Here is a 15,072-nt window from a genome sequence, read left to right on the forward strand (position 1 = left end):
GTCTGCAGCCACGAACAGAATGTCCCGCATTGATTATATCTTTTTGTCCCATTTTCTCCTCCCCAAAGTAGAGTTTGCGGAGATGGCTCCGATTGTACTCTCGGACCACGCTGTGGTATACATTAAACTTCACCTCACCAAAAAACTGGCCACCCCCCCATCTTGGAGATGTCCCATAGCATTGGCATCATCTGTACACCTTAGAAATGCAGTTAAAACTGCTTGGGACAACTATGCTAGAGAGAACCGTGAGGCCGAGGAGGTAGACCCTTACTGTTCTGGCAGGCGTCTAAAGCCACGATCAGGGGAGAAAATGATCTCCCAGATGTTACATCTAAAAAAGAAAGTAAAGCAAGAGCATTTACGAGCTCAGCTGAAACTTGGCGACGCCTTCCGGGACTTTAGGACTTCCCCTTCTCCCACCACTAAATAGCTATCTATCTGCAAAAAGGACTTGTGAAGCCTCAATAGAGAGATCAGAATCCATATATTCATTTGCTAAAAGAGCGAGATTCCATAGATTTGGAAACAAATCAAGTAAACTACTCTCCTCACTACTACAGGGACAAAGGCCCCCTGCGACAATAAGACCACTACGCAACTCTCTTACAACATCTAATACCCAGACAGCACAGGTTTTTTGCGACTTTTATACTAACTTATACTCCAAACCAACCTCTGATCATACTATCAAATTTTGGGAAACTATCACACCACCCCAGATCTCTGAAGAGGATTCGAATTTCCTTACCCAGGAAATCACTTTTCAAGAAGTAGCCAAAGCTTTATCTAATCTTAAATTAGGTAAAGCACCTGGTCCGGACGGACTTACACCAGAATACTATAAACTGTTATCACGGAAATTAGTCCTGATTCTTACAAAGGTGTTTAATACTATAATGTCATCCAACACGATCCCTAGTCACTTTAATTCGACCATACTCAGAGTGATACCTAAGCCAGGCAGGGACTTATCCTCTCCCAGTTCTTATAGACCAATTTCTTTATTGAATATTGATTACAAGTTGCTCATGAAGATTATGGCAGAACGTCTCAAGCAAATCCTACCCAAGCTAATACATAAAGACCAGACTGGTTTTGTCATAGGGAGGAGCTCTTTGATTAACATCAGACGAGTGTTGGGAGCGGTCAATGCTTCCCAGTGTGCTGTGTCGGAGGACCCAAAAGCTATTCTATCTTTAGATGCTGAAAAGGCCTTCGATATGGTGCACTGGGAACACCTGCATCACACATTGAAACGCTTTGCTTTCCCAGAGACCTTTGTACGCTTCCTATCAACGGTATATGAGGGTGCCTCCTCCCGGATTATAAGTAATGGCCTACTGTCGGATCCATTGCCCATTTTGAGAAGAACGAGGCAGGGATGCCCCCTCTCACCATTACGGTTTGCTTTGGCTCTTGAGCCATTAGCTATACATCTAAGAGAATCCCCAGAATTGCAGGGGATTCAGATTCGTAATATAGACCTTTGTGTATCCTTATTCGATGACATGTTGTTGTTTCCGTCATATCCACAGTACGCCATTCCATTGATATTCCGAATGTTACATAACTTTGGTACCTTCTCGGGATACAAAGTCAATGTAGACAAAATCAGAGCTACTACTTTTAAAAGCCCCCCCACCCACATTCCCACCTACTGATATATTACACTCAATAAAAATTCAAACATCCCATATTAAGTACTTGGGCATACAAATCCTTAATAGGCTATCAGATTTATATAGGAGAAATCATCCCCCAATTATGTCAAAAATCCTGAAGACACTCCACGACTAGACTTCCCTGCCCCTTTCCCTTCTGGGAAGAATTGAAGTTGTGAAGTCAGTGAAAATCCCGAGAATAATGTATCCAATGCAAATGCTCCCAACAAAAATCCTGTCCTCCGATGTTAAAACCTTAACACAGGCCTGCTCCAAATTCATATGGAATGGTAAGAAGCCTAAGATCTCCCTGGTGAAGTTAAACCTTTCTAAAGTTAATAGAGGTTTGGGACTCCCGGACATTACAAATTATTCCTGCTCTCTACTAACTTGAGTGGGGGTGGGATGGCTGCAGGAGGCCGACTTGTATTCTTTATTTGAATTGGACAAGGCTGTCCTCTTCCCGTACTCGCCCAAAGCCCTTATACACGTACCGAAGAAACAAATCCCATCACACGTATATAGCAACCCCTTGTTTCAGGATATGCATAGTGCATGGCACTTCATATGCTCTAAGATTGACCTAGACCCACTGTCTACGGAATGGATACCTATATGTGGCAATCCACTGTTCCCTCCGGGAATAAATAACCCAATTTTCAAGAGACTTGAGCGCAAGTCTCAAAAAACTAAATATACCCGGTGTTTGACCCAGGAGGAAAGACTTTATCGTTTACCACTCTTAAGGACAAATTTGGGCTACCAAATAATGCTCTTCCCAATAATCCAAATTCAACACTTCGTGCAATCTTTACCAACCCAAAATATTATGTCATCATCCCATTCCCTGCTCCACACTTGGGTGAATAAAATCCAGACCGACACCTTTAAATCAAAACTCATTTACACAGAGATGCAGAAGAATCCTTTATTTGTATTACAAGAAAAGACGAGGGATTCGTGGGTGCAAGACATCCCATCCCTACAAGTATCTGATATATTCAAGTACTATGAATCATCTATGAAAACTCTCCAATCTTCAGCCTTGCAAGAGACACATTAGAAGACCATTCATGGAGCTTTCTTGTTGCAGAGACAGCGAAGCTACTTTGACCCCAATGAGACGGAAAGAGGTCTCAAATGTGGCTATTATTCTGCATCTCTGTTCCATAACTTCTGGGACTGTGGGTACATAAAAAAGTTTTGGTTCAAGATTATACACTATATACAGAAGAACTTTTCCTAAAAAGTTAAACTTCAACCCATACCAGTAATATTCCTAAATTTTGACACATGGCAACTAAATAATAGCCAAAGACAACTCATACCATTTCTGACAATTTTGTTTACAGTGGCAAAAAAGGCAATATAGAAGTCTTGGATCACCAACCATAAACCAAACTTACCAGATGTGGAAGAATTATTAAATAGTTATAGGACTAGACAGATATAACAATATACAATCCATTCAATCGCTAAAGAAATCTTTCTTGAGGAAGTGGGAAGCATACATCAGAACTAAAACCTTGGCCACTCAAAATTCTAGAATCCCTTGACCTCCACCCGGTTATAGAATGATTAGACCCATGGAAACTGTTATGATCTGGGGGGGCAACACAGAATTGTTATAAAAATGTGTACTAATTGCTATGTTGTTATGTTCATACTTTAAAGGCTATACCCTCTATTCAGAGGAACACCCAATAATCAGTATTACCTTCCCAAACCTGCGGATCGCATATGTTAATCTTTCATCTGATATGGTAATTATTGTACTTAGACAAGTGGTATAATATGACGGTACAGACCGCATTGCCTCCTGTTACTAAACTGCGTTTTCCGAACCTCCCCTCCCCCCCCCCTCTTTCACGTCCCCTTTTATTACTCTTTGTTGAATATAAATTTTATTTAGGAACCGTTCAGTCTATATAATATTTAAAATACTGCATGAGGAGAAGAGGTTAAGTTTATAAAAGGTTACTGAGAATGTTGCATATCCATAAAGCCAGCAGGCTGGCAAATTGCTACTCCTTTTTACATCATTGGTTAATTGCATGTACGCTCTCACTCATTCCCTCCCAAGTTGTCATACTTTTTGATTGTCGGTTCACTACTGTAAGTGACAAAATTTATGTTGTGATTTAATGTAAAACCAAATAAAAATATTTAAGAAAAAACAACAGATTATAGGACTGAAACCAGCAGGTAGGCAGTTTATAGTGCATGAGGTCAAACTTTCGGTTTTATGATCAAGAGAGTCATACAATACATTGGATAATAAGGAAAAACTGGACATAGGACTGTAACAACCAGAAAAGCAGCTTAAAAGCAAAATTACTTATGGCACTACATAACATAGTTTTAGAGACCTTCTAAATAACAAGATTTTAAATGAAAGCAAGCTAAAAATTGGATGGGTTATGGTATGCAGGGCTAGTATTCTTAAATGGAAATATTTACCTGTGCTTTGAAATTCATAAACTTCTGTTCCAGCATCTTCAGAGACACTGCACTGCATCCTGAAGACCTCTTGTACGTCCACCAACAAGCCTTACATTATATCCAGTGTTAGAAGACATTTGCTTTCTCTTGGCCAATGGATACCCAAAAACCTCAATATTCAATTGAGTAGCTGCCCTAGTGAGAAGTGGAAACAATAAAAATTAAACAATACCAATGACACATTTTATACTGATTAAGCACCCTACAGGAAGTTAGAGAACTGGATATACACTGAGTGGCCAAATTATTGACACTTATATGCAGATCGGCCATAACTTCAAGTTGTTGCTGCTAGAGGGCCAGATAGCTATAATAAAGGGAATGCAGGACAAACGAAGCATCAATTGCACGGTGTTGCTTGCAAAGAAATGGGTAAAAACGTGAATAACCGAGTTTGAACACGGGATGATTGTAGGCGCTTGAACCGTTAGAACCAGTTTCAGCAAAACAGCTGCACTTGTACTTCAAAGCAGCAGTTATTAATGTTTACAGAGAGTAGACTACCAAGCAGAAAACCTGGTCTCATCGTCAGGCTTGTGGTCGTCACAAACTACTGAATCTGTCCAGTCCAACAGAAGAGCAACATGACATCAAATTGCGGAAATCTTGATCAAGGAGCAACTGTGAAGGTCTCTGAACGAAACTTAGCCGTATAGGATATGGAAGCCGATGACCTGTTCGAAAGCCTCTACTGTCTGTCTTGAACAAGAGCAGACGTCTCCAGTTCATAAGAATTGGACAGTAGACAGCTGGTAAAGGTTCATGTGGTCCGATGAAAAGTGTTTTCAATTACACCATGCAGATGGCAGGGTGCGAGTATGGAGAATACAGCACAAAAGCATGGACCCCAACTGCATTTCCACAACACTTCAAATGGGTAGAGACAATCTTATGGTTTGGGGGGATGTTTTCTTGGCATTGGTTGGGTCATTTGATTCCTGTGGAACAACGTCTGAATGACCAAGGGTATTTGAGTGTTATCGCAGATCAAGTACATCCTGTTATGTTAATGGGGTATCCTGCTGCAAGAGTTTTCTGAGGTGGCTACTTCAGAAATAGTTGTAATTCCATTGGGTGTTACACCCGGACATTGTACCATGATAAAATTGAGAATGGCTGTAAGATATCTTTTTGAGTTGCGATGGGGTGGGAAAGGATGAAGTTTTCCACGTGTTGTAGAACTGCAGGGAAAGTTTATCATTATAGGAGGTCATGGTGGACTGTTTTTCCAACTAGAGAAGGTTGTAACAGTTCATTGAGGGTAGGAGGGTTTTTGGAGGTCCAGTGAATTAGGATGAGTTTTTTTAGAGATTGTTAAAATTCTAATAAGGAATGGTTGTGGAAGCCTCTGTCTGTAGATTCCCCGAAAAAAAAGTGTAAGAAAACATAAGCAAGAAGGTCGAATAAGCAGCTTATTGATGAATGAGGTGACCTTATGCCAGAAACGTTTTATTTTTCCACAATGCTGGAAGGTAGCTGAAGAGTGATGGCATTTCTGACAAGTACCTGTTTCCTCTAATACAAAGTGCTTTCTTTGAGCCAGAGATATGTACGCCCTATGGAGAAAGCAGAAGGGTACCTCCTGAAGATATGCAGATTCGAGGTGTTGTAGGCCATATCGTAGTTCTTTCATAAATAGGTCATTTCTGTTATGTGAGGAATAAATGGAGTCCAAGGTGTTATAAAATTAGTCCATGTAGTGGTAGCAGCAGTATCTATCAATTGAGAGTAAAGAACCTTGGTATGATACCGTTTGGTAAGTAGCAGCCTCAACTGAGTGTTTATAGGATCAGGCGAACTCTGAAAATATCCCGGTTTGTGGAGAGACAAAACATGACAACGTAACTGCAGGTACATGTAAAATTGTTGAGAAGAGATTGTAAATTGCTCTTGGAGAGCAGAGAATGGATACAGATGTCCCCCAGGATCAAAGACATTGGATAGAACATCAAGACCGTTTTCCTTCCAGTGGTAGAAAGTTAATAGAGAATGGGGGGGAGGGGGATAACACAGGGTTACCCCAGACATGGACATATGGAGAACTATGATGATTCCGATGTAATTTTATGTTTAAAGAGAGCCATGTGGCATATGTGTCTCTGAACATGATGTTAGGTTTAAAGTCAGTGGGAATGCTACGGAGATCAGAATGTAGAAGGCCAGCAGGAGAGTATAGGTAAAAGAGGGCTTGGTCCCAAATTAGTTTTATTATCACAGGAACACTGGAAGCTGGGTTTGACACAAAAAGCAGCATATCATCTGCAAAGAGAGATACCTTAAGGAATTGGAAAGTGCAGTTCATCTGATATGGTATCAGATTCCTCATACCACCTCTACTAACAGAGTCCATGTCAAGAAGAATCCATGCAGTATTAAGGACAAAAGGTGGCCCAACATTGTATTGAGGGCATGGCTACTCAGTGTATAGTAAATAAACCTGGACTGTATCTTAAAAACTTTTGTATTCGGATTAAGTAAAGCAAGCTAAACACAGTACTGAAGCCGCCAGGATGGCAGCTTACAGCACAACACCACAAAGCATGATGCCTTATGATCAAGGACTGAAAACCGTATACTATTAGTATTTGCTCTAAGCAAAAAAATTGCTTAGAGCATATATAAAGTTAATGGTCCAAGGGACCTTTAACTTTATAAAGATAAGTACTACTTTGTGACTATCCCATCACATATTATGCTTTTAAGCTAACCCACCCCCCTATTGTCCAAGGCCTGTTAGGGTGTCAGAAGCAAGAGTGAGTGGTGTGAGAGACAGGTGTCAGAAAGAGCAAAAGAGGAGCTAGAAAGTGGGAGAGGGGTGGTCAGGGAAAGAGCTTTGTGGAATAAGAGGTAATGAGAGAACGAGAGGTGCAAGAGAAAGCGTTCTGATAGAGAAAGGGGGATGAGGAAGAGAAGGATTGCGAGCAGGAGTAACAATGTCAAAGACAGACTGGATCAAGAGTCAGTGTCAGAGAGAGGAGGGGAGAGTGGGGGTGTCACATAGACAATGAAAGAGTATGTCATAGAGAAAGGGGTTAGACAGAGAGAGGATGTCAGAGAGCTAGAGAGATGATGCCGTGGAGAGGAGGGTGGTAGAGCAAGGGAGAGACTGCCAGAGAGAGAGGAAAGAGGGGAAACTGGAGTAGAGAGGGGAGAAAGACCAGGGGCTGAGAGAGATGAGTGGCGAGATGGAGTAAGAGTGAGGGTTGAAAGAAGGGGCAAGGGGGAAGAGAGGAGGGGAGTGGAGTACAAGGGTAGAGAAAGGATAGACAGCAGCTAAGAGAGTGGGTGACAGACAGTGGGTGGGGGCAGAGCATGGGAGAGAGAAAGGGGGGCCTGGGACAGAGCAAAAGAGGAAGGACAGGGTGGGGGCGAGAGGGTGAGCCAACAGGAGATGAGAGAAGTTAAGGAAACAGTGAGGTGATGGCGCAAAGCTGGCAGGTGTGAGACGATGGGGCGGGAGGGTGAGGTGACTAGGGGTGAGAGGGGGCGAGGTGAAGGGGTGATTCCACAGGGAGCGAGAGGAACTTTGTGGAATAAGAGGTAATGAGAGAACGAAAGGTGCCAGAGAAAGCGTTCTGATAGAGAAAGGGGGACAAGGAAGAGAAGGGTTGCGAGTAGGAGTAAGAATGTCAGGGAGAGAATAGAGGAAGAGCCAATGTCAGAGAGAAAGGGGGAGTGGAGATGTCACAAAGACAACAAAAGAGTACATCGTGGTGAGAGAGGGGGTAGACAGAGAGAGAGAGAGAGAGAGAGGGTGTCAAGGAGAGAGCTAGAGAGACGATGCCATGGAGAGGAGGGTGGTAGAGCAAGGGAGAGACTGCCAGAGAGGGAGGAAAGAGGGGAAACTGGAGTAGAGAGGGGAGAAAGACCAGGAGCTGAGAGAGATGAGTGGCGAGATGGAGTAAGAGTGAGGGTTGAAAGAAGGGGCAGGGGAAATAGAGCAGGGCAGGGGGGTACAAGGGGAGAGAAAGGACAGACAGCAGCTGAGAGAGAGGGTGACAGACAGGTGGTGGGGGCAGAGTATAGGAGAGAGAAAGGGGATTGGGACAGAGCAAAAGAGCAAAGACAGCGAGAGGGTGAGCCAACAGGAGGCAAAAGGGGTTAAGGCAACAGTGAGGCAACGGTGCTAAGCTGGTGTGAGTGAGACGGTGGGGTGAGAGGGTGAGGTGACTAGGGGTGAGGGGGTGGGGTGATGGGGTGATTGCACAGGGGGCAAGAGTAGCTTTGTGGAGAAAGAGGTAATGAGAGAATGAGAGGTGCAAGAGAAAGTGTTCCGATAGAGAAAGGGGGATGAGGAAGAGAAGGGCTGCGAGGAGGAGTAAAAATGTCAGGGAGAGACTGAAGCAAGTGTTAGTGTCAAAGAGAGAAGGGGGGAGTGGTAGTGTTGCAAAGACAATGAAAGAGCGTGTTGCGGAGAGAAAGAGGGTAGACAGAGAGAGAGGGTGTCAAGGAGAGAGCTAGAGAGATGATGCTGGGGAGAGGAGGGCGATAGTACAAGGGAAAGACTGCCAGAGAGGGAGGAAAGAGCGGAAACTGGAGTACAGAGGGGAGAAAGACCAGGGGCTGAGAGAGATAAGTGGCAAGATGGAGTAAGAGTGAGGGTTGAAAGAAGGGGCAGGGGGAACAAAGCAGGGCAGTGGGGTACAAGGGGAGAGAAAGGATAGACAGCAGCTGAGAGAGAGAGTGACAGACAGGGGGCGGGGGCAAAGCATGGGAGAGAGAAAGGGGGTCCTGGGACAGAGCAGAAGAGGAAAGACAGGGAGAGGGTGAGCCAACACGAGGCGAGAGTGGTTGAGGCAACAGTGAGGCGACGGGGCTAAGCTGGCGGGGGTGAGACTATGGGGCGAGAGGGTGAGGTGACTAGAGATGAGAGGGGGTGAGGTGATGGGGTGATTGCACAGGGAGCAAGAGGAGCTTTGTGGAGAAAGAGGTAATGAGAGAACGTGAGGTGCAAGAGAAAGCGTTCCGATAGAGAAAAGGGGATGAGGAAGAGAAGGGTTGCGAGCAAGAGTAAGACTGTCAGGGAGAGACTGGAGCAAGTGTCAGTGTCAAAGAGAGAAGGGGGGAGTGGAAGCGTTGCAAAGACAACGAAAGAGCATGTCGTAGAGAGAAAGAGGGTAGACAGAGAGAGAGGGTGTCAAGGAGAGAGCTAGAGAGATGATGCCGGGGAGAGGAGGGTGGTAGAGCAAGGGAGAGACTGCCAGAGAGGGAGGAAAGAGGGGAAACTGGAGTAGAGAGGAGAGAAAGACCAGGGGCTGAGAGAGATGAGTGGCAAGATGGAGCAAGAGTGAGGGTTGAAAGAAGGGGCAGGGGGAATAGAGCAGGGCAGGTGGGTACAAGGGGAGAGAAAGGATAGACAGCAGCTGAGAGAGAGGGTAACAGAAAGGAGGTGGGGACAGAGCATGGGAGGGAAAAAGGGGCCAGAGGTAGAGCAAAAGAGGAGAGACAGGGTGGGGGCGAGAGGGTGAGCCAACAGGAGGCGAGAGTGGTTGAGGCAACAGTGAGGCGACAGGGCTAAGCTGGCGGGGGTGAGCCGATGGGGCGATAGGGTGAAGTGACTAGGGGTGAGAGGGGATGGGGTGACAGGGTGATTGAACAGGGAGTGAGAGGAGCTTTGTGGAGAAAGGAGGTAATGGGAGAACGAGAGGTGCAAGAGAAAGCGTTCCGATAGAGGAAGGGGGATGAGGAAGAGAAGGGGTTGCGAGCAAGAGTAAGACTGTCAGGGAGAAACTGGAGCAAGTGTAAGTGTCAGAGAGAAAAGGGGGGAGTGGAAGTGTTGCAAAGACAACGAAAGAGCATGTCGCAGAGAGAAAGAGGGTAGACAGAGAGATGGTGTCAAGGAGAGAGCTAGAGAGATGATGCCGGGGAAAGGAGGGTGATAGTACAAGGGAGAGACTGCCAGAGAGGGAGGAAAGGGGAAACTGGAGTAGAGAAGGAAGAAAGACCAGGTGCTGAGAGAGATGAGTGGCGAGATGGAGTAAGAGTTGAAAGAAGGGGCAGGGGGAATAGAGCAGGGCAGGGGGGAACAAGGCGAGAGAAAGGATAGACAGCAGATGAGAGAGAGGGTAACAGAAAGGAGGTGGGGACAGAGCATGGGTGAGAGAAAGGGGCTTGGGACAGAGTGAAAGAGTAAAGACAGGGTGGGGGCGAGAGGGGGTGAGTCAACATCAGTGAGAGGGCTTGAGGTAACAGTGAGGCAACAGGTGTAAGCTGACAGGGGTGAGGTGACTAGGGAGAGACCCTCACTTTCTCGCCCCATCGTCTCACCCCTGTCAGCTTACCCCCGTTGCCTCACTGTTACCTCAAGCCCTCTCACTGATGTTGACTCACCCCCTCTCGCCCCCACCCTGTCTTTACTCTTTCACTCTGTCCCAAGCCCCTTTCTCTCACCCATGCTCTGTCCCCAACCCTGGTCGGTCAGCCTCTCTCTCATCTGCTGTCTATCCTTTCTCTCCCCTTGTACCCCCCTGCCCTGCTCTATTCCCCCTGCCCCTTCTTTCAACCCTCACTCTTACTCCATCTGGCCACTCATCTCTCTCAGCACCTGGTCTTTCTCCCCCTCTACTCAAGTTTCCCCACTTTCCTCCCTCTCTGGCAGTCTCTCCCTTGTACTATCACCCTCCTTTCCCCGGCATCATCTCTCTAGCTCTCTCCTGGACACCATCTCTCTGTCTACCCTCTTTCTCTCTGCGACATGCTCTTTCGTTGTCTTTGCAACACTTCCACCCCCCCCTTTTCTCTCTGACACTGACACTTGCTCCAGTCTCTCCCTGACAGTCTTACTCTAGCTCGCAACCCCTGCTCTTCCTCATCCCCCTTCCTCTATCGGAACGCTTTCTCTTGCACCTCTCGTTCTCCCATTACCTCCTTTCTCCACAAAGCTCCTCTCACTCCCTGTGCAATCACCCTGTCACCCCATCCCCTCTCACCCCTAGTCACTTCACCCTCTCGCCCCAACGTCTCACCCCCGCCAGCTTAGCACCGTCGCCTCACTGTTGCCTTACCCCCTCACACTTCCTGTTGACTCACCCTCTCCCCGTCTTTCCTCTTTTACTCTGTCCCAGTACCCTATTTCTCTCTCCCATACTCTGCCCCCACCACCTGTCTGTCACCCGCTCTCTCAGCTGCTGTCTATCCTTTCTCTCCCCTTGCATCCCCTGCCCTGCTCTATTCCCCCTGCCCCTTCTTTCAACCCTCACTCTTACTCCATCTGGCCACTCATCTCTCTCAGCCCCTGGTCTTTCGCTCCTCTCTACTCCAGTTTCCCCTCTTTCCTCCCTCTCTGGCAGACTCTCCCTTGCTCTACCACCCTCCTCTCCCCGGCATCATCTCTCTAGCTCTCTCCTTGACACCCTCTCTCTCTGTCTACCCTCTTTCTCTCTGCGACATGCTCTTTCGTTGTCTTTGCAACACTACCACTCCCCCCTTCTCTCTTTGACACTGACACTTGCTCCAGTCTCTCCCTGACAGTCTTACTCTTGCTTGCAACCCTTCTCTTCCTCATCCCCCTTTCTCTATCGGAACGCTTTCTCTTGCACCTCTCATTCTCTCATTACCTCTTTCTCCACAAAGCTGCTCTTGCTCCCTGTGCAATCGCCCCATCACCTCACCCCCTCTTACCTCTAGTAACTTCACCCTCTCGCCCCATAGTCTCACCCCCGCCAGCTTAGCCCTGTCGCCTCACTGTTGCCTCAACCACTCTCGCCTCCTGTAGGCTCACCCTCTCCCTGTCTTTCCTCTTCTGCTCTGTCCCAGGACCCCCCTTTCTCTCTCCCATGCTTTTCCCCGCCCCCTGTCTGTCACCCTCTCTCTCAGCTACTGTCTATCCTTTCTCTCCCCTTGTACCCCACTGCCCTGCTCTATTCCCCCTGCCCCTTCTTTCAACCCTCACTCTTACTCCATCTTGCCACTCATCTCTCTCAGCCCCTGGTCCTTCTCCCCTCTGCATTCTAGTTTCCCCCATTCCTCCCTCTCTGGCAGTCTCTCCCTTGTACTATCACCCTCCTCTCCCTGGCATCATCTCTCTAGCTCTCTCCTTGACACCCTCTCACTCTGTCTACCCCCTTTCTCACCGCAACATGCTCTTTCGTTGTCTGTGCGACGCCTCCACTCCCCCTTCTCTCTCTGACATTGACACTTGCTCCAGTCTCTCCCTGACATTCTTACTCCAGCTCGTAACACTTCTCTTCCTCATCCCCCTTTCTCTATCAGAACGCTTTCTCTTGCACCTCTCGTTCTCACATTACCTCTTTTTCCACAAAGCCCCTCTCACTCCCTGTGGAATCACCCCATCACCTCACCCCTAGTCAGCTCACCCTCTCACCCAATAGTCTCACCCCTGCCAGCTTAGCCCCGGCACCTCACTGTTGCCTCAACCCCTCTCGTCTCCCGTTGGCTCACCCTCTCGCCCCCACCCTGTCTTTCCTCTTTTGCTCTGTCCCAGGATCCCCTTTCTCTCTGCCATGCTCTGCCCCCACCCCCTGTTAGTCACCCTCTCTCTCAGCACCCATCTATCCTTTCTCTCCCCTTGTACCCCACTGCCCTGCTCTATTCCCCCTGCCCCTTCTTTCAACCCTCACTCTTACTCCATCTCACCACTTATCTCTCTCAGTCCCTGGTCTTTCTCCCCTATCAAATCCAGTTTCCCCCCTTTCCTCCCTTTCAGTCAGTCTCTCCCTTGCTCTATCACCCTCCTATCCCCAGCATCATCACTCTAGCGCTCTCCTTGACACCGTCGCTCTATCTGTCTACCCCCTTTCTCTCTGCAACATGCTCTTTCGCTGTCTTTGCAACACTTCCACTCCCCCCTTCTCTCCGACACTGACATTTGCTCCAGTCTCTCCCTGACAGTCTTACTCCTGCTCGTAACCCTTCTCTTCCTTGTCCTCCTTTCTCTATCAGAACACTTTCTCTTGTACCTCTCGTTCTCTCATTAACTCTTTTTCCACAAAGCCCCCCTCACTCCCTGTGGAATCACCCAGTCACCTTACCCCCTCTCACCCCTAATCACCTCACCCTCTCGCCCCATAGTCTCACCCCCGTCAGCTTAGCCCCGTCGTCTCACTGTTGCCTCAACCCCTTTCGCCTCTTGTTGGCTCACCCTCTCCCTGTCTCCTCTTTTGCTCTGTCCCAGGCCCCCCTTTCTCTCTCCCATGCTCTGCCCCCACCCAGTCTGTCAAACTCTCTCTCAGCTGCTGTCTATCCTTTCTCTCCCCTTGTACCCTACTGCCCTGCTCTATTCCCCACCCCCTTCTGTCGACCCTCACTCTTACTCCATCTCGCCACTCATCTCTCTCAGCCCCTGGTCTTTCTCCCCTGTGTACTCCAGTTTCCCCTCTTTCCTCCCTCTCACAGTCTCTCCCTTGCACTATCACCCTCCTCTTCCCGGCATCATATGTCTAGCTCTCCGACATCCTCTCTGTCTAACCCCTTTCTCTCCACAACACACTCTTTCGTTGTCTTTGCGACACCTCCACTCCCCCTTCTCTCTCTGACATTGACTCCTGCTCCAGTCTATCCCTGACATTCTTACTCCTGCTTGCAATCCTTCTCTTCCTCAACCCCCTTTCTCTTTCAGAATGCTATGTCTCGCTCCTCTCGTTCTCTCATCCCTTCTTTTTCCCATGAAGCTTTCCCTGACCACCCCTCGCCTTCTTCTAGCTCCACTCTTTTGCACTTTCCGACACCCTGTCAACCATGCCACTCACTCTTATTTCTACCACCCTAGCAGACATTGTAGTGACAGTAGGGGGATGGGGAAACTTAAAAGGATAATATGAGAAATTGGGAAAACAAATTAAAATCTATATTTACCTGTGCATCGAAATCCATAAAATTCTTGCCCAGCATCTTCAGAGACTCTGCAGAACTGTATCCTGTGTCCCACCACCAAGCTGTTCATAAAATCCAGAGTGATTGAAGACTTTGGCTTCCTCTTGCAACATTGCAAACTTTTTCCAAAAACCTCAATATTCAATAGAGTAGCTGCCCTAGTGAGAAGGGGGAAACCATTCAAGTAAGTTTTTGTATTAGTTTACAAACCTATCAAATTTAAACGCACAACACTGTACAGGAGGTCAATATACCGCATGATGCCATACAAAAACAGATATAGTTAATGTCGGGATTGCCCATAAGGGTTCAGGGTAAACCCACAGTGGACAACTCTGTCCAAGGGCCCTCTTACTCTTCGAATAGGTTTCCAGAGTGGAAACTTGAAATTATTATACATAACCCCAATTTATAAAAACACGCTTATACAATTTAGAAAACAATATATGAAACACAACTAAAGGCAGCCCAACAACTGTTCCCTGAAGGCTGAACAACATAAACTAGAACATACACCACAATAGTGGTATGGTGCCTGAATATTAGGATATATATTACAATATTAGGACTTGAACCAAAATTTAAGGTATTAAAGTCCAAACTCCAGTGAAGCAAAGAGGTATTCGTCCAATACGTGTTGTATTTGAATGATCCTGCAATAGGCTGGCACAGAATATACAGCAGATTGTTCCTCAATTTAGGGGCAGATTTATTAAGCTCGGTGAAGTGATAAAATGTCCGGTTTTTATCACCGACCAATCAGCTCCTAACTGTGAAGTTACAGGCTTAGTTTGAAAAATGACAGATAGGAGCTGATTGGCCGGTGATAAAAACCAGACACTATCACTTCACTGAGCTTATTAAATCTACCCCTCTGTTCTTTAAAAATAAACAGGTAATATACTAGGAAACTGAACTGATGCCTATCCTTTTAAAACATTGACATCAACTGATTTCATCATTCTGATTCACCCAAAAAGTTGGTTACATTGATGCCTATTCTTCCAGACTTATAGCATCAAATGTAACCTTTGAAGTGTAGCTCTGTCTCCTACATGCAATACCTTGATTCTGA

The 15,072-nt window shown here is 46.8% G+C and overlaps 1 long non-coding RNA gene across 1 annotated transcript; it reads right to left on the reverse strand.

Moving 5' to 3' along the window:
• Positions 1 to 2,578: 2,578 nt before the first annotated feature.
• On the reverse strand, positions 2,579 to 14,174 carry LOC146053281 (uncharacterized). Its single transcript, XR_014467722.1, has 3 exons — positions 13,980 to 14,174; positions 4,125 to 4,301; positions 2,579 to 2,846 (listed from the first exon to the last, which is right to left on the reverse strand). It is a non-coding gene; the product is annotated as an uncharacterized LOC146053281 (long non-coding RNA).
• Positions 14,175 to 15,072: the final 898 nt, after the last annotated feature.

This window comes from Crinia signifera, unplaced genomic scaffold (genome assembly GCF_055691185.1).
Source record: "Crinia signifera unplaced genomic scaffold, ASM5569118v1 HAP2_SCAFFOLD_144, whole genome shotgun sequence".
NCBI classification, from domain to species: Eukaryota; Metazoa; Chordata; class Amphibia; order Anura; family Myobatrachidae; genus Crinia; species Crinia signifera.